A 24,021-nucleotide genomic window follows, 5' to 3' on the forward strand; every position below is an offset into this window, starting at 1 on the left:
TCAATAGCCCTGGTTAACTCCACATTCCAGCAGGCCACCAGGGAATCGGCTGAAAGGCCATCAACATGGGATAAAGCATCCCCTAATCCCCTACCACTCTCTGGAAATAATAAGGGGTTTTTGGGGGGGGCCTGGAGATTATATATATATATATATATATATATATATATATATATGGTTTTGGTGTCCTCGGGTGTCTTCCCGTGTAAAAGTTGGGGTGTCTAGGCGACGTTTCGATGAGGTCTCACTCGTCATCTTCAGGCTGGTGCTTTCGGCTTCTTGTTACTGGAACAGAGCAGGATCTCAGTGTTTGAGTTCCTATAAATACTGTAGAGGGGTGTGGTGTATAGCCTCCAATGTTCTGGGCAGAGAGGAAGTTCCCAGGTTAGTGTGCCTTTTCTTCTTTTGTTCCTTAATTACTTGAGAGATATCTTGAGTGATTTCTTGAGTGATATCCTGAGTACCACTTAGGTGGGTCATTAGGTGTGGATTAGTTGTTAAAGTCTTTGTGTCTTGACCTCTTGAACTTTGTGAAGAGTTTTCCTGAGAAGATGGCTGTACTGTACTTAGTTGTGCTCTGGCTTGGCTTCGTGTATAGGGGCGAGCTGTGGTTTTGTGGCTTGTGTCAGCCAGATCTGTGTAGGGATTGCAGGGGGGTGCAGCATCCGGAGGTGCCACCATGGATTGGCTACTGGATGGTGTCTGTAATTCATCTGTGGAGAGGGTCTGGGTTTGGGTCTGGTGTGGTTGATTGGTGTTGGCGTTCTGTGTGCCTCTGGATCTGGTGTCAGTTTTTGTGGGGAGGGCTAATTTCCAGATGTCTGGCAAGCGGGATGTGTCGTCACGCTTGTTCATGTTGTGAGGGTGTTTCTCTATCTCGATGGCTTCCATGATTATTCTCTTGTGGTGATGTTCCGTGTTAAAGAGCAATTTGGAATCTGCAAAATTAATTTCGTGTCCTGTTTCTTTCATGTGTTGGAAAAGAGAGGAAGTTTTTTCTTCTTTTTTGACGGCATTCTTGTGTTCTGCGATACGTGCATTTATTCGTCTGTTTGTTTGTCCAATGTACGTGGCTGGGCAGACTTTGCAGGGTATTTCATAGATCCCTTGGTTTTCCAACTGGATTTTATCCTTGGGGTTTCTGAGGATATTGGCTATTTTTTGGTTGGTGCAAAAGGCTGTTTTGATATTGTGTTTATGGAGGATTTTGCTGCAATCCCTACACAGATCTGGCTGACACAAGCCACAAAACCACAGCTCGCCCCTATACACGAAGCCAAGCCAGAGCACAACTAAGTACAGTACAGCCATCTTCTCAGGAAAACTCTTCACAAAGTTCAAGAGGTCAAGACACAAAGACTTTAACAACTAATCCACACCTAATGACCCACCTAAGTGGTACTCAGGATATCACTCAAGAAATCACTCAAGATATCTCTCAAGTAATTAAGGAACAAAAGAAGAAAAGGCACACTAACCTGGGAACTTCCTCTCTGCCCAGAACATTGGAGGCTATACACCACACCCCCTCTACAGTATTTATAGGAACTCAAACACTGAGATCCTGCTCTGTTCCAGTAACAAGAAGCCGAAAGCACCAGCCTGAAGATGACGAGTGAGACCTCGTCGAAACGTCGCCTAGACACCCCAACTTTTACACGGGAAGACACCCGAGGACACCAAAACCTGCATTCCTGTACCCGTGAAAATCTACGAAAGCAAATATATATATATATATATATATATATATATATATATATATATATATATATATATATATATATAATCTAGTAGCTACCACCTTGGGAAATTATAGATAACCCAATTATCTTCCTAATCAGGGCTAGGGCTGAGAAAGTAAACTCTTATAAATGCTATAAATGCTGCTCCAGCTCCACCACCATTATTATTATTATTTTCCAGACTGAAGGCACAATGGGAAATTCTGCCTTCACATGTGAGAGAAGGAAACTGTGTCCATAATGCTTTCTTCCAGTCATGGACAAACTCCTGACACAGGAGCAGTCCATAAAAATGACGAGCGAGTAATAAATCCTAGAAGATCAGACAAGCAAATACAGCTCCAAAGGGTATCATGAGTCTGTTTTCATGGTGAAAAGCTATCTATACATTTTGTAAACGTATGGAACAACAAAGGGTCTTGGGGCACCTTTAAAGATTAGCATTAGAAATTTGGTTCGCCTTTAAGATGCCACAATGCTCCTCACTGGTTTTGCTGAAAAAGAACAACACGGCTGTCTCTCTGAAAACTGTTACATAAGGTCCATGAGCAAAATGAACCCAGATGGAAAATTACGCTGGCATGAGGAAGTCTCAAGATTTAAAGCCTATTAAAGCAGCATATGAAAAGGCTGTTAAGTGGAAGAGGAAAACTCTTGAGGAAATCAAAGAGTTCCTAGTCTTCCTCATACTAGTGCACCCTAGACCAGGAGTAGCTAACTTACAGCTCTCCAGATGTTGCTGAGGTACATCTCTCATGGGTCATGCTGGTTGGGGCTGATGGGATTTGGAATTCAACAACATCTGGAGCAACACAGAGAAGTGTGGTGCTGGATTAAAGTTTGTGGAGGCCCCTAGGCAGTAGAAATCTTGGGGCTCCCCTCACAAAACATCTCCCAATACATTTTTGTAATTTTTTTTCAAAATCAAATCAATATTATTGATCCATTGTTATGGGGGCCCTAAAAGGCATGGGGCCCATAGGCTGGTGCCCTACTCTGAATATTGGTAATCTGGCACTGGATTAGTGACCTCTGCCCTATAGTATCAGTCTATAATAAATATAGACCCCAATGAGGAGAGTTACTAAGAAACAGGTCCCATTGCATACAGGAGCAATGCAAAATAGTTTCCCCTGAAATACTGGGGATAAATATTCACATATTTATATTTCCTAAGGCTATGCACCTATATTAGCTTCATACTGAGTTTCCACTAACTTCAATAGGCTCATCATCTATTCCAGTTTCCCTGAGCAAATGAGCCGGCATGCCAGGGCAGCCTAGAATCCCAGGTAGAAAAAATGGTGCTTAGTGTGAAGATCTAATTCATGCCAACTGAAAACAATAAAAGCCAGTGGTTGCAGTCTGGGAATCCTAAGGTTTCTGCCACACATGAGAAAAGTGCAGTGCATGTGCAGGTATTATTAAATTTATATCCCGCTCCATACTCACAGGTTTCAGGGTAGTTCACAAGATAAAATTTCAATACGAAAACACAAAATACATAATCAAAATATAAACAGAAACAGCCGAATAACCCCCCCCCAAAAAAAACATAAAAAGTTAAAACAATTAAAAACAATTTGGGGGAAAAATTGAAAAACACAATTAAAAAGCAGTTCAAAATAATGTAAAAGGTATGATAAGGAGCAGGTATGATAAAGCATGGTCCTAAACACTGGAAACAATAGAATCTCTCTCTCTCTCTCTCTTGATGAACTATAGAAGTCCTTGTCCGCAGGAAAAGGGACAGAAAATCTCTGGCCCTCCAATTCCTTTCATCCCTGAATATTGACTATGTTGGCCAAGTCTGATGGGAGTTGCAGTCTAACAACATCTGGAAGGCCACAGGTAAACCCCTCCCTGGTTTACATTACAGGCAGTGGCTTAAATAACTTCCACCCATAGCAGGGCACTGCCTTCCTTCCTTCCATATCTGATGTAGCAGTTCTGTTTTCCCATAGTAGGGCACTGCCTTCCTTCCTTCCATATCTGATGTAGCAGTTCTGTTTTCCCCCTCCTCTTCACATTAACAGCTTGTAGTTGAAGGGATTGGTGTACGTATCACTACAAAGAATTTTCAGTGCAACCACAGAAATTGAACCAAATGAAGGCTGACCCATTTCATGCAGATCCAGAGACTCAGCCAGCACAAACATAAGCCTTGGAAGTAGAAGGCTGCAGCTCGTACATTAGCTGCCACTCCAGCAAGGTTACTTAGGCCATGAATTTCACTCTATTTGTGTAGCTCAGCTGCCACACATGATGAACGCCTGCATTCGTCTAAAATTTCCTTCTCCACCTGACTGTTATCGAAGTGTCTCACACTCTTGAATGTATAATGCTCTCCAGACTCACTGCAAGATTTGGCTGGGCCATTATCAACGCACCGTATAAATGATGCTCAGCGAACTTTGCCTGAAGTGCCAGGGGCAGAAGAGAGAAATGGGACCAAGTGCCAAATCTGCTGCCAGCTAGGCTAGGTGTGTACAGCCCTCTGCTTCTCATTTGCTTGTGGAGTCCCCCTCTCTTCTGTAACCAAAAGAATTGCTGTACTTACCACCCAGTTGACTCATTTGTTGAAAGTAGACACTTGGTATATAATGATTCCTGGCTGCTACGAAGAAAGCTCTCAGCAATCCACTGCTGGGACAAGCAGCCCAAGCCCTCTCAACCTTTAGCTATTAATATCCTAACACAGGCAGTCACCTGTGAAGGAAAGGGGAAATGAAAAGCGCTCACCAGGTGTCAGCTACAATTACTTGGGGAGTAAATATTTCTAAAGCAACCATCTCAAGCTGAAAGCAACAACAGGATGGATGCAGCTTCTAATATAGACCCTCCATTTCTATTGCCTTTTTATTTGTTTTTTCCTGTGGTCGGGCCCTGAAAGCTGGATAGATGAGAAATAAATCCTACAAGGAACCCAGATAGTCACTTGTCCAAAGAGGTTTAGCTGTAACTAAGGACCTAGCAAGACAATCACATATTGGTACATGTGAAGCTATCACTCAGTTGTCTCAGGGGATCTGAAGTTCTTCACACAACTAGTGTGTCTGTTGTTGGAATAATCAGATTTCCTAGTACTGAAATCTCAATTTTACATCAGGTGTGGGGGAGGGAATATGATGGCCACCGCTTCCACTAGCACATGAAACCTCATGTGTGTACTATATTGACATGGATCACAAGCACCTACTGACTTGTGTCTGTGAAAAAACCGATGACCTGTGCCACCACATGCCTCACGTCCTGTACCATTTTGGAAACTTCTGCTGTTTCTGTTGTTGTTTTCTAATTAAGAGCCTAAGCATCTACCGGTGTATAACACTCCATAGAGAAGGAATGCGTATTAGCCTTTTGTAGTTTTATCAGTCTTAGAATGGAAAACCCTTGGATTCAGGTTAGGAAAGCAGATCCCCTGCTTCCCTGTACACAAATGGTATGAATTCATTGTGATAGACACAATGAGTCACCCCAGAAAGCTTTTTGAGAAAGCAAACATATTGCATGCAAACTATCATAGTCTGTTGAATACAATTCTTTTTGTAACCACAAATACAACTGCCTTCAACATACAAATTTAAAGCTAAATGTATGGCTTTTCATTTCATTTCATTTTTATTTTGCCAAGTCTGAACATTGAATCCTGACTCTCCTGAACAACCCACTTTTCAGCATGCCTCCAAGTCTGGAGTGGATCTAGCTGAGTATGGAGGAGCCCCCTCTCTCCTTCCCTTCTAATGGGTGCTACTTTAGAAAAGCACTCCTGGACCTAGTGCTAGAGCTATGTATTCAGCCGAGTCTCCTGTCATCCCACCTTTAAGTTATCCTTGGATGAGCAGTCCATGATGAGCTCATTAAGCAAGACCTAGAGGTATCTTCCAGGCTGTTCAGGGTCTTGCTTGAATTATTCAGCATCTCACTTGACAGGATGGCATGTAGGAGCAATCTCATCTAAAGGGCTGGGGAAGTTTGACTCCATCTGAGTGGCCCTATCAGGAAGCTCTATACGCATGCATCCAGATTCATTCCATGGCAAATGTAGGTCTGGGGAAAACATCCCTGTAAGGCAATCTGTGCATAAAAGGGTTGTGCTGAAAAGCATGTGCATGATTTGGAAACCCACGTGAGCCTGGTATTTATGCACTGTCACCTAGATTAAGGGCTCATCCACATTTCCACTTTCCCCTGGGGAAACCTGCTGTTTCCCCCTGAATCGGAGCAAACGTCAATTGGGTTTTCTCTGGATTGCTGTTTGCTCTGATTTAGCCCTCAAGAGTGGGTTTTCTGTGGGAAAGCAGTGGGGCAAAGGCAAAAGCACTCGGCCCCATGCCTGGAAAGAACTGCACAAGCAGAAAACTGCTCAGACCTGTGGTTTCTTGGAATGAGACAGGCTGAAGTGCAGACAAGCCCTCAGATTTGAGGGTTTCTCTTTGGATTTCATTGCAGTTTGATAATATAAATTATACCGAAACAGAAACAGGCTCTGCTGAGTTCAGTGCTTGTTTCAAGGCATTTATATTGCCCTCCCTGGTACAAGAGTGAGCTCTTAATGCACAGCGGCTGCCTTCATTCATTGCTTCTCTAACACGAGCCAGCCTCAGTGAAACTGGGCATGTGACAAGCGCATCCGCTGTCAGAATGAGCAGCAGCTGAAGCCTTGCCCCGAGCCAGCCCTGCCAGCCTTAGTGTGCACAGAATTGGCAAGCATGCCTTGCTGCTCTGGCTCCTGAATCTCCTCGCCAACCCATCCCATTTCACCCCCCGCTACCCATTATTGAAACCCAAGCCTTCGCTCCTGGCTTGTGGGGATGCAAGGCTTCTGAAAAGCCAGCACCACAACTAATGAGGAGGCCAGAGGGCATTTGAGGAGAGAGACATAGCCCCAATCATTTGTTGGGGGAAGAGCATGGTTGCCATAGCTACAGCAGCCAGGAGAGGCAGCCATGTTGTGGGAGCCGCTGTGAGGAGGGGGAGGGTTTGCTGGTGAAATATGAGAAAAGGAGGAGAGAAAGCAAAGGTAGAAATGAGGACTTAGTATAGCTGAGTAGCTTGTCCCACCTTACAAGGGGATAGTCCAATAAATTCTTTAAAGCTATTCTTTCCAAACTACAGAGATTTCTCAATGCTAGTAAACACGTTCATAGGAGTCTGTATCCACCCCACCCCCCATTTTCTTATTAAGAGCAGTGGGGCAGCTAGGGCTGAACCTCAGGGCTCCATAGCCACTGGAGGCTGGTCTGTGAGGGTGAATGGGGCACTGCCCCATCAACTGCAATATGCCGTCACATAACCTTTAACACCCCAACAGCAAAATCCAGGACACAATCTTCCTGGACGACTTCTTCCTGCTTTTTCTTGTGAGAGAATGGCGGCCATTTTGGATGCCATGATCTTGCTTGATTTCACACCATGATTCCCCCCTGAAAAAGTGCCTTTTCAGGCACAGCGTTAAAATACACACATTTTGGGGCACCAAGCAAAATCACAACCTCGAAAAAAGCACTTTGGGAAATGGGGGTGTCACAGCACTAAATTGTGCGAGCTCATGGCAACCAAAATGGCTATCATTCTCTCATAAGAAGGAAAATGGGATGTCTAGTTTTTTCCTGGACACTTCCAGGGTATGCCCTCAAATCCTGCCTGTATGCCTACTTCCTTCCAACCCACCCAGAGGATGGCAGTGGCCATCAGCTTCATCCTCCTTGGTCTCCATTGTACCCATGTAGAAATTAGCAAGGAGGAGGAGGAGATTGGGGACAGAGCTGGAATGAGTTGGCCCTGCCTGTTGTTGGCTCAGGATTCACCTACTGCTGGCCCTCCCACCCTGCTTTCTGGCCTACCAGTTCCAATGGGCACCACCCAACACTCCCCACAGCTCACCCTCCCACTTCCCAGACTACCACTCAGAGAGTCACAGATATAGGTGCCAGCTCCAGGGAGCTTACTTCCTAACATACAAATCAAATCCAGGATGTACACCATATACAAGGATTGTATATGGTGTACATCCTGTCAGCCTGTTGCGCTCTATATGTTGTAACTATCGCATCTGCGTAACAAGGTCTTGTATTTGTTTTGGGTGCAGAGCTATGTCAGGATGTTGTGTTGGGCCTTCTCAATGTGCTTCAGAAGAAGGCACTTCTGGTGGTAGAGGATGAGAGTAGTGGCAAGTATGGGCATGTGGGTCACTGCAGCATCCTGTCTTTCATCTTGGTTTTGGTCTTGTTTTTTAAATCTTACGGTTGAGGGGCAGCCTGCCAGGCACATGTGTTGTTACAAATCCTCATTTTATTATTTTTACTTTAAAATTATATTACCCTGTCCTGCAACAGGGTGGTGCTTGCACACAAGGTAATTGCCTTAGCATCAAGGCAACAGACATAAACTTTATTCCTGCAGTCATAATGGTGCTGTTATTCAAGTGGGTTTTAAAAAATGTGAAACTGCATGTGCTTGAGAGTATTTATGTGATTATTCGTAGTATTACTGTCATCATTATCAACACCAACATCATTATAATCAGAGTTGGCAAACTCTTTTTGTCTGCATTTTGCTCTATAGCAGAAACACTGAAGCGGTTGCAAAGCAGGGATTGGGGTGGGTGGAAAAGAGAAACGGTTAATGTGTACTTTGCATCTGAAATAGTGCAGATGACTGTCTAAAGCTCCTCCGCCACCACAAAGAACCACTAAATCCGGGGTCTAATATTAGCTAGCTAAACCACTGATTAAGAAAATCTCTTCCCAAAATGCTAGTAGTTTCAAGATGCAATTATATCTTAATTATGAGATTTAGTACCAGAGCAGTTATTGACAGGGAGGGATTGCAGCTCCGTGAGTAGGGAACATGCTTTGCATATGGAACAGCTGTGTAGTATGCACCATAACTTGAAAGTGCATGTCTTCCCCAAAGAATCATGGGAACTGTAGTTTTTTAAAGGGCGCTAAGGGATTGTAGCTCTGGAAAAGATAGCCTACACTTCCCAGGATTCTCTGGGTGAAGCCATGGGTGGAATTAAACACTGCACTCTTCCAATTGTTCTGTTTGTACAAGCAGTCCCTTTTGCCAGATGTAGTGATACTCTGCTCCCTCCCCCCCCCCCTTCATTGTTCTGGTGGTTCTCCTGAGCCCCAAAGCTAATTTAAGGGGGCACCTAGGGCACATGGGAGAAGGAGAAAGGAGAAACCTCATTGCACAAATGGTAGTCTCTGCACAGAACTTCCGCTGATGGGGCCAGTTAGAGGAATCCTGCCCTATGCGCTTTATATGTGCAGTGTGTACTCAGCATAAGTCCCACAATCAACCTCTAGCATCTCCAGTTAATAGGTACAGGGAGCAGGGAAGACCACTGTCTAAGGCTTTGAAGACCTACTGCCAGTAGAAAATATTGGACTTGATGAATGAAGGAAATTAACCTGGTGTATAAAGTAGCTTTTCTCCCAAGAAGCAGGCGTATTTTAATTTTGTGACTGCTGTCACCATCATGTCATCATGGAGCCCAAGAAAGTAAAATCTCTCACTGCCTCCATTTCCTTCCCTTCTATTTGCCAGGAGGTGATGGGCCCAGTGGCCATGATCTTGGTTTTTTTGATGTTGAGCTTCAGACCATATTTTGCGCTCTCCTCTTTCACCCTCATTAAAAGGTTCATTAATTCCTCCTCACTTTCTGCCATCAAGGTTGTGTCATCTGCATATCTGAGGTTGTTGATATTTCTTCCGGCAATCTTAATTCCAGCTTGGGATTCATCCAGCCCAGCCTTTCGCATGAGCTATGGTTTTCCCAGTAGTGATGTATGGAAGTGAGAGCTCAATCATAAAGAAGGCTGATCGCCGAAGAATTGATGCTTTTGAATTATAGTGCTGGAGGTTGGAGGAGACTCTTGAGAGTCCCATGGACTGCAAGAAGATTAAACCTATCCATTCTTAAGGAAATCAGCCCTGAGTGCTCACTGGAAGGACAGATCCTGAAGCTGAGGCTCTAATACTTTGGCCACCTCATGAGAAGAGAAGACTCCCTGGAAAAGACCCTGATGTTGGGAAAGATGGAGGGCACAAGGAGAAGGGGACAACAGAGGATGAGATGGTTGGATAGTGTTCTCGAAGCTACCAGCATGAGTCTGACCAAACTGCGGGAGGCAGTGGAAGACAGGAGTGCCTGGCATGCTCTGGTCCATGGGGTCACGAAGAGTCGGACATGACTAAACGACTAAACAACAACAAGTAAAGTAGCTTCTTGTGTTCCTAATGTAGGGTCAGACAGCCAAATAAGTGAATCAGCAGACTCATGGCTATAGAAGTTAGAGCTGTTGTGCAACTCTACCACCAAGGTCAAGCATAAGTATTTGGCCTTTGGCTCTCTTCTAGACTTGAATGCTCCTTCCTAAAATACAATAATTCTAGGTATTAATCACCAAGTCATTCTCTGGGTGGGCTCCTCGTTTGAAGAAGAAGGGAGACATTGTCAGGTTTTGGGACTAACACCAACATTTGCAGAAGTGCAACAAATCTTGTTTTGTGGGGTGGAAGAATCTAAGGAGGGGCACCGAGCAACTCAATGAGAACTGAGCATGCTCAGTGTGCATGGAATGTTGAATGACTCTTGGGGATAAAGAAATAGAAACTTGGCAGGGGGAACCTGGAATGGAGTTTTAGAAAAGGGAATGGCTGGCTTGGTAGAATCCAGGACAGGAGCTGTCCACGCTGCAACATTTTGTTGCAGGCCCTGCTTATTAAAACATGCAAAGAAACTACCATTTATGTGAGGGCAAATGTAATAAATAAATAAACCATCATTTGCCTTGCCCCTCAAATGGAATTCCTGCCCCACATGAAATGTCTGCTCTCATTCTCACTCCTGAATCAGGAAAGGATTTAAAAAGTTAATGAAAAAGAAAATTCTCCCATTTTCCCTGCACGGGGTGATTTTCTCTTCTTCACAATCATAGAACCCCCACAATACAGAGGAAATAGTCATGCTTAAGTCCCATTGAAATCAATTAACCAAGTTACTTACAGCTAACTTAAGCCCTATTGATTTCAGTGTGATTTAAGCATAACTAACTTTCTCTGGATTATGCATTCCATCAATATATTACAGCAAGATTAATGCATTACAGAAGAATCATGTTGTGCTATGAGAGCTCTGTTTGATTAAATCATGTTCTTCTGTGATGAAGTTGATACTAAATTTTCTGTGAATTTGTGTGTGTGCGTCAAATATAAAATTCTTCTCTTAAAGGGGAAGAATGAGGTTTTTCTTTATGCCCATTTACTGCAAACAGCTAATGGGAAATCTTACATTTTGCATTTCTCTTTGGCGCATAAATACAGAGACAGCGATCCGTCTCCCATTAAAATGAATAGGAGCTTTGCCATTTAATGATATAGGAGTAGTTTGTTTCTTTTGGTTGTCAGAGGGAAGTTATGTAGATGCCGAGCGTGGGGGATGCTGTCAATCCTGGAAGCCTGTGTAGAAAGATCAAACCCCACAGCCATATCTCAGCATCCAGCCTCATTTTACTTGCATGAACACTGCTATCAGCATTCTGGTTCACACTTTGCCATTTGAACACTGTGCATGCTGAGTCTGAGCAGAAATGGGAATCCAAAACAGTGGGGCAGATGCCAAGAGCAGGTTGGTGGAAGCTACAGTGCGACTTGAAACGTGACTGCTTGCAGGCATGGGGAACCTGTGGCACTCCAGGTGTTGTTAGACTCCAGAACTCCCACCACCCCTGAGCATTGGCCATGCTGGCTGTGGCCAATGGCAGCTGCGATCCAAAAACATCTGCAGAGCCACAAATCCCCCATCCTTGGTCTAGCAGCTGGGGTACAGAATTTGTTTCTTGGCACTGTCTACTTGTCCCACAAGGCCAAAACTACAACCAGTCGGGGTTTTGAGGGGGAATAAGAAATGAAGTGATGGTACTCATATATAGATGTGGGTGCCAGCACAAAATGGCTGCCATGGGTGATAATACTCTGGTTACAACCCAATGCTGGGGCAAAAGATGACACAGTGAATTGAGCAAAACAGAAGGTAAGAGATGGGGGCACCGAATTTTGGGCTTGCACGGGGTGCTGCTGAACTTTGAAAGATCAAAGTCTGCCCCTGCATGGGATCTGGATCCGAGTTGTGTTGGAAGCCCCAAAGAACTTCTGCATTTAGGGGTGGTGTGGGGTTGTTCTTTTGTGGAGTGTTTAAACTGCTTGGTAATTTGGCAGCTTGAGTTAGTGTTGCATCTAGATTGAGGAGGTGGTGGTGAGGGAGGCAGTATTTAGCTTGCTACCTTTTCTCAAGCCAGTCATGGTGAAGGGTGCAGTCTGTTTGCGGTGGAGGGCAGTGGGGTGGAGACTCAGCAAATGCATGATAGGACATGGGTAGAAGAGGAGCAGAACTCAGAGACTGCCAACATAGAGCAACATCTTCAGTGCTACTACTAACCTTGTTAGTTGTAGCCCTTGTTAGCAGTAGCCCTTGGGCAGCCTTCTGCAACTTGGTGCCCTCCAGATGTCCTGAACTTGAATTCTCATCCGCTCTACTCATGATGGCCATTCTACCTTGGGGTAATAGGAGTTGTAGTTCAACTCGTAGCCAACCAATTCTCCCCAAAATGTGGTAGTCTGAAGACAGCCAAATCCACATTGCTTGCCATACATCAGGAAAATGTCCTGGTGTTCAGGTGTAAAAATGGTGTCAGGGGGGAATTTTTCAGAATCGGCAAAATGTCAGGGGAAATCCAGATGTATGGCAACGTGATGGAAAAAAGCAACCCTAATTGCTGCAAGCTCATTGGAAGAAGGGCAGAACACTCTGATTTCAACTGTCTCCAGATGAGGGATTGACGGGCCAGCTTGTCCCCTCCCCATGTCCATGTTCCCCAAAATTTCTTCCACAGATAGATAGAGAACTGGTCCTTTATTAGATCCACTGTCACTTGCTTCCCCCACACTTCAAGGGCTGGGGAAGATGCTACATTACATGCCATGAGCCTTGCTTGTCGCCTGTCATCTCATTGCATCTGTCATAGGGAGCCAAAATCTGAATTATTATTATTTTTGAGAAATGAAAGGTTTTTGCTCAGCCTGACAGACACACAGGGGAGTTTTGATCCATTCCCGGAGCAAAAAAAGGATGCTGTCAAATCTCTCTAGGTTTTATTGCTGGCATTATCATAAACAGCGTCCTGTGCCTATTATCGGGTCACAGGGATGCTTTCCCTGTCGTGTTGTTTCACAGCCGGAGCTGACAGCTCAGCATCCGTGCAGCGACACCAACCTGAGAATTAAAAAAACCAAGAATCCAGGAAGAAAGGCTTCTGCATCTGGAAATTGGTAACTTCTGGGCCATTTTCTCTGACCCTATGGCTCTTGCATAGAGCAGGGGAGAGGGTCCCATCAAATGAACTATTGCTGTACTTGAACTGCTTACTTCCTCAAGCAGTATGGGGTTTCAGAGCCAGTGGTACTACACTACACTTGATCTTAGCCAAAAGGCCAAGAAGCGATCAGGTTAAGTTTCAGTTGGTATCAGGTTAAGTTTCAGTTGGATGAGAAATAACACTAGAAGCTTATGGTGCCTTTGTAATATTTGCTTTACTTTTAAATATACTTGGCAGAGCATAAGCAGCGGCAAACTAGCACTCCTACAAGGAATCCCCAAAGAACAATTTGGGTACCATCCCAGCATGCTTACCTAACTCCAACTAGAATTTCTCAGTCTCTTTCTCTTCCAAAACTGCTCTTTCTGCAGCCTTTCTGCCTTTGTATCAGATTCTCTAAGGTGGGGGATCTGTGGCTTTCCAGATGCATTGGACTAGAACTTGCATCATCCCTGTGACCACTGACCATACAGCCTGGAGTTGTATTCCAAAGATATCTGGGGAACCACATGTTGCCCACCTCTGCTCTAAGGTCAAAACCCTCATGCGAGATCTCCTCCTATCAGAAAGTAATCTCCTGTCATTGGCTTCATGGAACATCAGCTGAGCATTGTGGGCTTTTAGCCTAACAAAAGAATACCAAGGTGTAGACTATGTTCAGAGTTCAAAATAAATGTGTGCTGCTTCAAGTGTGAAAAACAAATATGTATTTTTGGATGCTTGTCTCTAAGGCCGATATTTTTCTGAATGCATTATCTAGGGACGCAACAATACCAACGATGGAAGTTGGTTCATTCCACATCTGATGGGGTACATATATTCTGTACTTAGATGGTGTGCCTGAATACAAAATAATCTTGTTTGAAATGATACAGTAGAGAGGTACTTCAGACCTCCTAGAGATCGTATTAAACAGCACTTCCCAGATCCTATGGAGTCAAAATGACCCTAGAAATACTCAGCCCACCCACTGAGGGCATGTGGCTCCCTGCAAAATTTTACGTTTTCTGCTCTACTGCGGGCAGATGAAGTGTGCTTGTGGTGGGTAGACGAAGAAGAAGGTGCCTTTTCATTGTGCTAGTGGGAGACTGCTTTTAAATAGCTGTGGCTGAGGCAGCATAAAAAAGGAAACACAGAAGTAAATTACCTCTCAGAAAAGGTACCAACTAGAGCAGGAGCTTTGTGCTGTGATTACTGGTTCTGTGCCATGGCTGATGCATTCAGATTAATGGTGATCAGCATGAGAATTGGCAAGCTTCCTACAACCCTGTCATTTAGGAAGCTGCTACATACCAAATCAGACTTCTTGTTCACCTAGCCTAGTATTTTCTATTCTGACCAGCATCACCAATCTAGGATCTTAGGCAGGAAGACTCTCACATCACCTGCTACCTGGTATTTTTCACTAGTCTAGAGATGGCTCAGGGACTGGAGCTGGGACCTTCTGCCCGCAGCACATGAGCGCCAGCACTCCTTTCATTTGTTCATATATATATGTCCTTTCTCTTTTGGAAGTCTTCTTTGGGACCCTGAATGCTGGTCTGGTGGCTAGTCAACTGAGTTGTGAATCAGGAAGTTTCCAGTTTGAATCTCATCTGTGCCATAAACCCATTGGTTGATTGTGAGAAGCTGTTCTAGATCTCTTTCAGCCTCAGGAGACACATACACACAGACACAGACACAGACACAGACACACACACACACACACACACACACACACACACACACTTGTTACTGGGAACAATAATGCATACCAATCTAGAGGTTGTAGGATAATGCATGAGCAGTGCTTGGAACCCTTGAAAACATTATGCATCAAAGCTCCGGATAATGATCCTGATCCTTGTTAAATTCCTAAAAAGCCAGTTGCCTGTACAGTATAAGATGGCTTCCTATGCTGTGAACTACCAACTGACCAATCAGTATACCAGAACCTTTGTTTATGTCTAGGGCATTGTTCAGAATAACAGCTTAGTGGCAGTTCTGCACATACTCAAACCTTTATGCACAATCCAATAAATCTTATCTTCTTAGTTGCTATCTATCTACACATTTTTAGCACCATGTAATAACTCAATCCCAACATTTCCAGTGCCACATGACTACCCCTGGCCGTATTAGATGCCAATTTAGCACATAGTAGGAATCTGTATCCATCATGGTAGAAAGGGCAAGAGGACAATTGAACAGTATACCTTTGTAGGGCACGTTACTGCTACCAAAAACAAGTGTGGCATGGATATGGGGTTCTGTTGGGAGCACATTCTTCCCTGGGCTTTATATGTTAGGATAATCTAATCACAATAATACATTCTAATACGGCTCTTTGAAAAATCTGGCAGTATGTAGCTCATAAAGAGAATTTCTGGTCGCTTCTGTGCTCTGCTGATCATGTCTGAATTACACAGGACTCTATGCATTACCAACTAAAAAGCCCAAAGGCTTTCCTGCTGCGTGTAAAACTCAGAACAGGGCCTGTGGTGTATGGTTTTCTATTCTCCCCTTTAAATCCTTTCTTGGGGAAAAGGAGGGGGAATCCCCAGGGGGGCTCTTGTTTCCCTTCCAGCCCAGCAGTCTTCCTCTTGGATGGCTTTGCTAGTTATGCTCATATTTATAAACATCTGAAAGATCCTGGTGCCAGGCTGATCTGATGCTAGAAAGCAGGCATTATATTTTGTGGCAGGAGCAAACCACTTCTGAATTCATTTCTTATTAGAGATCAAGTCATTTGTGAGGCTTCCGAAGATGCAATATGATGCAATCTATTGCAGGATAATTCTCCTTTCGTTTGTTCATATATATATTTTTTAAAGAGAACCACATTTGACAGGACAAGCCACAATTCTGTTATGCGATGAGAAGGAAGCTCCCATCTGCCCAACCTTTCATTTAATTAGGCAAGCCGGAGCACAGATCACAGTGCTCTCCCACTTCTCTTTAAAAAGATTGAACTGTACAGCTCTCTCAGATTTTGTCTTCTGCCTGTGATCTTCGAAGAGAATGAAAAGTCCTCGGGATTCTCTGTGTGAAAAAGAAACAGAGAGTCATGCATGGCTGTCCGTGTGTAATGATCTAAGCCTTCCCCTGCTTTCAAACACTGTGCTCTTTTTCTTTGCATCTTGCATGGGCAACTGAGCTCACAGTTCTCCAGTGCAACATTTCTAGTCCTCTGTCACCTGAACTAAAAGACAAAAGCAGATGGAAGAAGGCCTACATGTAATTTTTCTTCTTCCTTATATAAGGAGCTGAGGGTATACACTAAGGGCCTATTCTCTCGGCCACTTCAGTGCCTAGTGGTGGCCATGGAGGTGGGGAACCCTGAACATGTTGTTTTCCAGCTTCTCTCAGTTCATGGTGAGTTGCTTGTGTGTACCCAACACCATGTGGCTTATTAAGGTTTTTTTTATCTACAATGAAGAGCCCAAATTAATGATGTATTGTAGTAGTTTGTCATAGCTGAAGGCCAGCCCAAGTATTAGGTAGAGCGAGGCAACCACTGCAGACAACAAATGTTGAACGGCTGGGAGCCTCTGAAGAGGTGTTGGAGGAAAGGCTTGTGTGTACCACATAGAGCACATTGTGCTGCTAATCTAGCCTGATGCTCTTACATGTAGTGGAGAATGTTTTCTTGTTGCCAACACTCGAGCAAGCAAGCTTGGTTGGCTTCTGAACATGGAATAATGGGGAATGGGGAGAGGGAGAGAGAGAGAGAATATGAATGTTCTACCACCAGACTGTATCCTCCATCACTGCACAGTTAAAAGGAGGTACACTCTTGTAACATATCACAGATCACTGTGGCGCAAGTGCTATCTCCTTCCACACTGTTTAAATCTTTACTTTGCTTTCTCCGTCTTGCAATTTCACATCTTCCACCAATCTAAAAGCCAATGGGGTGGTTGTTCTTTTGGTTTAAAGCCTGATTGTTCTAGAATAATAGAACATACAACGGTAGAAAACACACACCGCCGGCGGCAGTGTATGAAATGACAAACTGTGCACTCCATGGTGCCTGTTCTCATGCCAGCATTGACACGACAGAGTACAGGGTGCTCCCCACTCCAGAAATGAGCCCTTTGACTTATGGAGGGTGATAAAGTAAGGGTGGATGATGCACTGGGGGGGGGGCTTGCTACTATGCCTTCACTCTTTTTTGCTCTCTTGCAAGGCAACTGAATGCCTGAATGGAGCTAAAGGCACATCAAGAACTCAAAATTTCACAATGTGATGTGCTCTATTCTCCTGAAAACAGACAGTGATATTCAGCTAACTCATTCTCCATGTATACCCAATGAACTCCATTGACTTCAGTGGATCTACTCTGAGGGTGATTATATGTTACTCATACATTCCTCAAATGAATTCCAACCATAGGGCAAATTCTTGTTTTAGCCAGCATTTCTCTTCCTTTTCTGGATCACATGAAATGCATGGGCGATAGTGCTCCTTTTGCAAAATAAGAACAATCAAGTGAAGTGGTATACACATTTTCTGCTGCACTTCCAGTGCCAAGCACCATGACAGGCAAGTGAGACAAGTTAGCAGCTTTATCCTTGCCCACATTGCCTGCTACTGCTGCTCCTTAATTATTTCATCTCCCACAGGTTATCACACTTGCTTTTATTGGGCACCTCCATCTCCAAGCCCCCATATTGAGAAAGTGTGAAATGCATAAAATGGTTGGCAGGATCCCTTCATAGCAGCAAAGAGTAAGGGAAATATTTTTTACAACCCTCTTATTTAAAAAAAAAAAAATGGAAATCAGGGGGAAAAGGTGAGCAGCAACAGTTCAGTCTGTCCAGGTGCTGTTTCCTCCCCTTGGCTGCTTAAGGATTCCACAAGATAATAAGGTGCAGTCAGCTGTGGTTGTTTACTCAAAACGCACCTACATCATGGCAGCCCCCTCTCTTTCCTCCCCACTTATTTCTTTTCTTTTTTCTTTTGCATCTTCAAGACAAATAGAATTAGTGGTATCAACCTTACCACAAGGAGAAACACAGACTTACAAAGAGCATCACATAGCATCAGACATGGGAGATGTAAAAAGAAAAATTGGCAAGACATTAAGTGTTTAAAACAAATAAGGCACCAACATAAAAAGTATGTAAATATATGCTTTCAGCCTGTTTATACTGCTTCCTTTTAAGTCAGGTTGGGCCCAGCAGGCACTCTGGCACAGACATCTCTTTTCCATTTGGGAAAAGAAGTCAATGAAAACAGAATGCTAAAATATACCTGTTTAGGATTCCCAAAACTCCGTAGAAAAGTTTCGTGTGTTATCTATTTATATATCTCTGCAAATACATAGGCAGGCATGCAGGCAGGCAGATTGACTGGCAGATATATTAGATTTTATATCCCAATTTCCCCTAAAAAAGGAGATTCCCAGGGGAACTATCTTCAGTTTAAAAACAGAATAAAAGCACACTATCAAAGCCAAATTATAAACAAGAGTCAATAGCAGCAATGATACGTTTAAAATACCTAAAACCGGTGCTTTTTTTCTGAGGGGACGCAGGGGTGCGCATACCCCTAAACATTTTGTGAATGTAAGTTTGGCTTCATTGAGGGGCAGTATTTCAATATGAGTAAGAAAATGAGAGTACCCCTAAGCATTTTTTAAGAAAAAAAGCACTGTCTAAAACTAACAGAGACCTGCTAAAACTAACAGAGACCTGATGAGCATCTACAAATGAGGGGTCAAGATGCTCACAGCCACATGGAACTCATGCCCAATGCCACCTGGAAAGCCTTTAATCTGAAGGCTGGATTTGACAACCTATTGTATGGGAAGGATGCTCTGTGCATGCACAAAAGCAGCCACACATTCCAGGACTGGGCCATGCCACTGAAAGCAGGTTTCGGGGCTCTACTACGAGGAGTCCCAGATGAAGAAGAGCTGCTACTGAGCAAGAATCACACAAAAATATCAACAGGGTATGCTACAGAGATCAAGCAGCAGGATTCTGTTTATATTCTGAGAGGCTGCAGCAGTAGAAAGGCATACTCTAACACCATTATTAATAACTGGTATATTCTTAATTTCATGCTGATCTCAACTTGATTTCATGCAGATGGTGGAAGAGAAAAGGAGTAGCAGATAAAGAGAGAGGAGGAAGGGACTGGCTAGAAGAAAGAGAAAAGAAGCCATCCTGCTTGCTTTTGGCTCTACCCCCCCCCCAACTCTGCTCCACCACTGGCAACATATGACTGTCATCAGAACAAAAGGACTCCCCATTTTGACTATCTAGTGCCTCCTTCAAAAAGTTCAATGCTCTGTAGACAGAATTGTGCCACAGCAGCCTTCTGAGGTGGGAGAAGCTGAAGGATAATTATCATTCCCAGGCTGCACACACCGGACTTTGTGGTTGAGTACCAATTTGAAGACTTGTCTTCCTAGTTTAAGTCCTACTCAGTCTGCTCACTGAGTGAGATGGCTGCTCTGTGGGAGGTGTGTATGGGCTTCTCATTCCAGGCAACAGCTGGGCTCACTGCAGTGCCCTCAAAGAGATGCACGCTTGGACAAGGACTGGTGGGAAGTTAAAGGGCTCCATTGAGCCACCTGGGAATCCCCTCCCATATATGGAATTAAGCCTTGTGATGATAAGGCCAGAAGCATAACTTTTGAATAACCGCAGCTTCAACAAAACCAGAAGCAATTTTTATGCAGGTATGGGAGAAAGGTCAGGATTGTTACAGTGGTTTGGTCTATTGACTGAAGAAACCTTGCCATTCTGCCCATCCATCAATTAGAGCTGTCAAAGCCATTGTGAGCGCATTCATTTTTCACGCCGCCCATAACAATTGGAGGTCCAGTTGAATACAGTTTCCAGTATTAAGTGAATATTATAAATGAAACAACCAGGGCTCAGTTATGACTATGCAGCTACTGTGGCAGGTCCATTAAGGCCACAGTAGAGTATGCCTTTAGCATACTCTCTTGGAAATAGCTTCTGATGAGATCACAGAAGCTCCAGGCAAATTCACACAACCCTTTCAGCCCTGGGCAGATCAAAGATTGAAACTGTGGTCATGAGCGAGTGTCAAAAGCCATACGTGCTGGCTTCAGTGTGTGCCGATTACATGGGCATGGCCAACTCGGCCTGTGGCACAGCAGTTAAAGGTCGTAGCTTTCAACAAAAATATTTTAGACTATTATTCTCATTTGAAATGAACTGCCCTCTTATCTCAGGCCATCACAGTTCCATGGACCAACCATCAAAGGCTCAAACTGACCTGTATTTTCCTAGAATGTACCTTGGAATTCAGCTGAAAGTCTGTGAGTTGGGGATGTTCTATGAGTTCCTCCTATTTAAAGGACTGAGATGTGTTCCATGGCATTTGATATAGCTGGGTGGGTTGGGATCTACTGGGAGACCCCTAGGTTTTTTGAAGTAGAATGGCAAGGATTTCTGACTCCTAATTATTTAGCAATTGCACAAGAAAATTATTTCCCTCCTAAGTTGTACCGCTGAAATGAAGAAAAGTGGAGTAACTGGGAGTGGATTTTGTGTGCACATGTATATGTGTGAAAAAACTATGAGCTCAGCTCAGTTCTAGTACTCAAAACAAATTCCTGGACTCCTAATAAGTGGACATATTTTGCACTTGGGTCCAGCTGGCAGTTCTTGGGGCTTTAGTTAAAAACCAAATTATGAAGTCTATGTAGAACTGTGTTTCTCAAACAGTGAACCAGGATCCACCACTTTCCACCTTCAACCACTTTCAGGTGTGTCTCTGTGCCACAGCCTGCCCATTGCCTGTCCCACCCTCTTTTGGTTAGATCAATGCTAGTACCAGCAACCCCTTGTCTGCTGAGTAAAGATGGCCAGGAGATAGAGAAGTTCACAGGGAAGAAGGGAAGGAAGGTTATCCTTCTTTGAGGGGAAAGTACTAGAGGAGGTGCTAAAGGAATGTAAGATAAAATGCTAATATGCATTTATAAGAATAAAATCAATAAACTGGGAATGGAAAGGAAAGGGATAAGAGAGGAAAGATGTTACTAGAGGAAGAAGTGAATGTAAAAGAACTAGGGAGAAGGGATGTAAGAAACTGGGAGGGATTGGAGGGAATACAAATTGAGTGTGAAAAGAGAATGGGAGAAGAAATTACAAAAGATGCGTAAAAATGCTTTAAGAGGAATGGGAATGCAAAAATAGAAAAGGTAATGCCTCTTCTATTTAGAGCAGGGGTTGTCAACCTGGTCCCCACTGCCCACTAATGGGCGTTTCAGGATTCTAGGTGGGCGGTAGGGGGTTCTACGGCACAAGCGGAATCCTCCTTCCTTCGAGCACTGGTGGGCAGTAAGGAAATTTTACCATCAAGAAAGATGTATTAGTGGGTGGTAGGTATAAAAAGATTGACTGCCCCTGATTTAGAGCCTCAGGATCAGAAACTTCTGCCTAAAATGGAGAGGGTGAATCGCAATGCCTCCAGAGCAAATGTCTGCACTTAGCTTGAGGAAAGCTGAGCTATGGAACTGCTAGCTACAGTGAAAATACTGTGGAAAAGAACCGAGCAATTTCCAAAGGTGGATTAGATATCAGTGAAAGATGATGTCAGTAATTGCCAGCTGATTAACTCTGCCTCCATCTGCCATCATATCATAACTGGATCTGTCCCTGCATCCCACTTTTGTAACTGGTGAGACTAGTAATTTCCCACCATCTCAAGTGGGCCTTGGGAGTAGAAACCTTTTGACTAGAACCCCTGAACCAGGACATTCTGTGGAGCTTTGGTGAACAGAGACAAGAATATAAGCCTTCCAGTTTAGTTCTCCTGGGAAACTTAATTCAGAAGGTTTTTAAAGAAACATTATCCAGATCCTGCATTTAGGCCATTTCTAAAGGGATAAGAAAATATCCATATTGCCTTTAAATGAAAGGATTCTGTGGAACATGGCTGCCCAAGATCTGACAAGAAGGTGAATGGAGGTCGCTCTCCAGCTGCACCACAGTTCCCCATTGGCCACACCCCCGGCTAACCCGATTGGTCAGCCGGGGGGCATGATGCAGCTGTGAGTCCTAATGACGTGGGCGGCATCCCTCCACCCACTGCCAGGTCACTGGGAGGTCCCAGATGCCCACCCACAATGCCTTCCCCCAGGGAAGGGGAGCGGTTCTGTCACACACAAAAATGTGGGGGTAATCAACACATGTAGAGGGGAGCAGGATCACAACTGTTGGTCTCACTTTTGATCTGTACATGCTGATTAGGTCTTCTGTGCAGATCCTACAGTATGTTGGCATAACTAACTCCTCATGTGCAGTCTATGTGCCTGCACATAAGACTTATGTGGACTTATTGCAGGCTTATGGGATACCAAGCTGGGATACCAGTAAGGCTTGGAAAGAGGAAAGAGTGTAGGAGATCAGGACCCTGGCCAGCTCCTTGGGGAATATCAGAAGCTGGATGCAATTCTGTAATGGCTTAGCTCAATGTTTCAGTTTGAAACACTTTTTCAAAAGAAAACAAAACAAAAGAAAGAACCAGATTGCACACCATTTGTAGATTAATACATGGTAATCATTTTAAGATGCGGTGGTTTGTGATGCTGCAAAGGTATGGCAAGTGCAGCCGATTATATAATGCACAACAACTCATACAACAATCATACACTTTTCCATAAAGGCACCAGATTTGCACCATTTGTGGATGTCTACATAGTTATCATTTTCCATTATTGGCATGTAAGGTATTTCACATGCACTTTTGATTGGAATGGTGTTTAGAATTGCCATATTTCAAACAGTTGTGCTTTTTTTGCTGCTTTTTTTGGGGGGGGGCAAAGTTGTTGAGCTGTTTTGGCAAAATCGCAAAATAAATAAATAAATAAAAATTGCCAACATGGGTTGCCATACATACGGATTTTCTCAGACATTTTACCAATTTCCTGCTTACAACTCCAGTACAGTGGTACCTTGGGTTACAGACACTTCAGGTTACAGACGTTTCAGGTTACAGACTCCACTAACCCAGAAATAGTACCTTGGGTTAAGAACTTTGCTTCAGGATGAGAACAGAAATCGCACGGCGGTGGCAGGAGGCCCCATTAGCTAAAGTGGTACCTCAGGTTAAGAACAATTTCAGGTTAAGAACGGACCTCCAGAACGAATTAAGTTCTTAACCCGAGGTACCACTGTATTCCAGATATGTCCAGGAAATCACAGACACGTGGCAAGCCTAATGGTCTTTCCATCTGAGCAGTCAAAAAAGAACAGTAGGAACACTGCTCAAACTGCTGCCCAGAGGTAACTGAGAGCCAACAGTGTTCTCTAGCCATGCCATCTCTGTAGAAAGATGTGATAACTGAAAAGAGCAATTCTACAGGCATTTTGGTGGGGTTGCTGCCCCTGACTGTATCGTGGCAGTTCAGTCCCACACATGAAGGAGGAGGAGTCAGAAGAGGGGGCTTGGGTGGAGCAGAGGCTGGGGAAAACCCAGCCGGATGAGCAGGGTATAAATAATAAAATTATTATTATTATTATTATTAATTATTAGTGTTGGCTCCTGGGGTCCCCTGCAGCATACATTTAGGGGCTCTCTCTAGGAATGGTTCCTCCCCCCCCAAAAAAAGTCCTTCCCAACCCTCTGTGTCATCACAGTTTGAACCTGGGGTATGACAGTTTTGTGGAATGAAGAAGGGAGTTGCTATTACTAAACGGAACAGGCTTTTCCAATCAGTCTTGAACAAAATGGTGTATTAGCATTTCCACCAATGGATGGCAGAGTAATTCCAAAGCAGCCCCTGTTTAACTCCAGCTCCTTTGAAACATGAGGCAGGTGTGAAAGAGAAGTTTGCTCTTCTACTTTTAAGCAAAATAGTGGAGATGCAGGGATTATAATGCAGTGGAATTTAATAAAATGGCCCAGAAGTGAAAAGTTTTTTCCCG

General features: G+C 43.9%; 1 protein-coding gene across 4 annotated transcripts in view; it reads left to right on the plus strand.

The window, feature by feature from the left end:
- LRRN2 (leucine rich repeat neuronal 2) overlaps positions 1-24,021 on the plus strand; it is a 155,035-nt gene that overhangs the window by 78,109 nt on the left and 52,905 nt on the right. Inside the window, exons 1-2 of one of the 4 annotated variants that reach the window (XR_014157632.1) lie at positions 17,734-17,838; positions 19,204-19,862. The exons of 2 other annotated variants lie outside the window; for them this stretch is intronic. The gene's annotated coding sequence lies outside the window, so the exon portion shown is untranslated. Of the gene's footprint in view, positions 1-17,733; positions 17,839-19,203; positions 19,863-24,021 lie in introns of those variants that run through there. One more of the 4 variants, XM_081866335.1, reaches the window with a different exon arrangement.

The sequence above is a fragment of the Podarcis erhardii genome (genome assembly GCF_964252035.2).
Source record: "Podarcis erhardii genome assembly, chromosome: 6".
NCBI classification, from domain to species: Eukaryota; Metazoa; Chordata; class Lepidosauria; order Squamata; family Lacertidae; genus Podarcis; species Podarcis erhardii.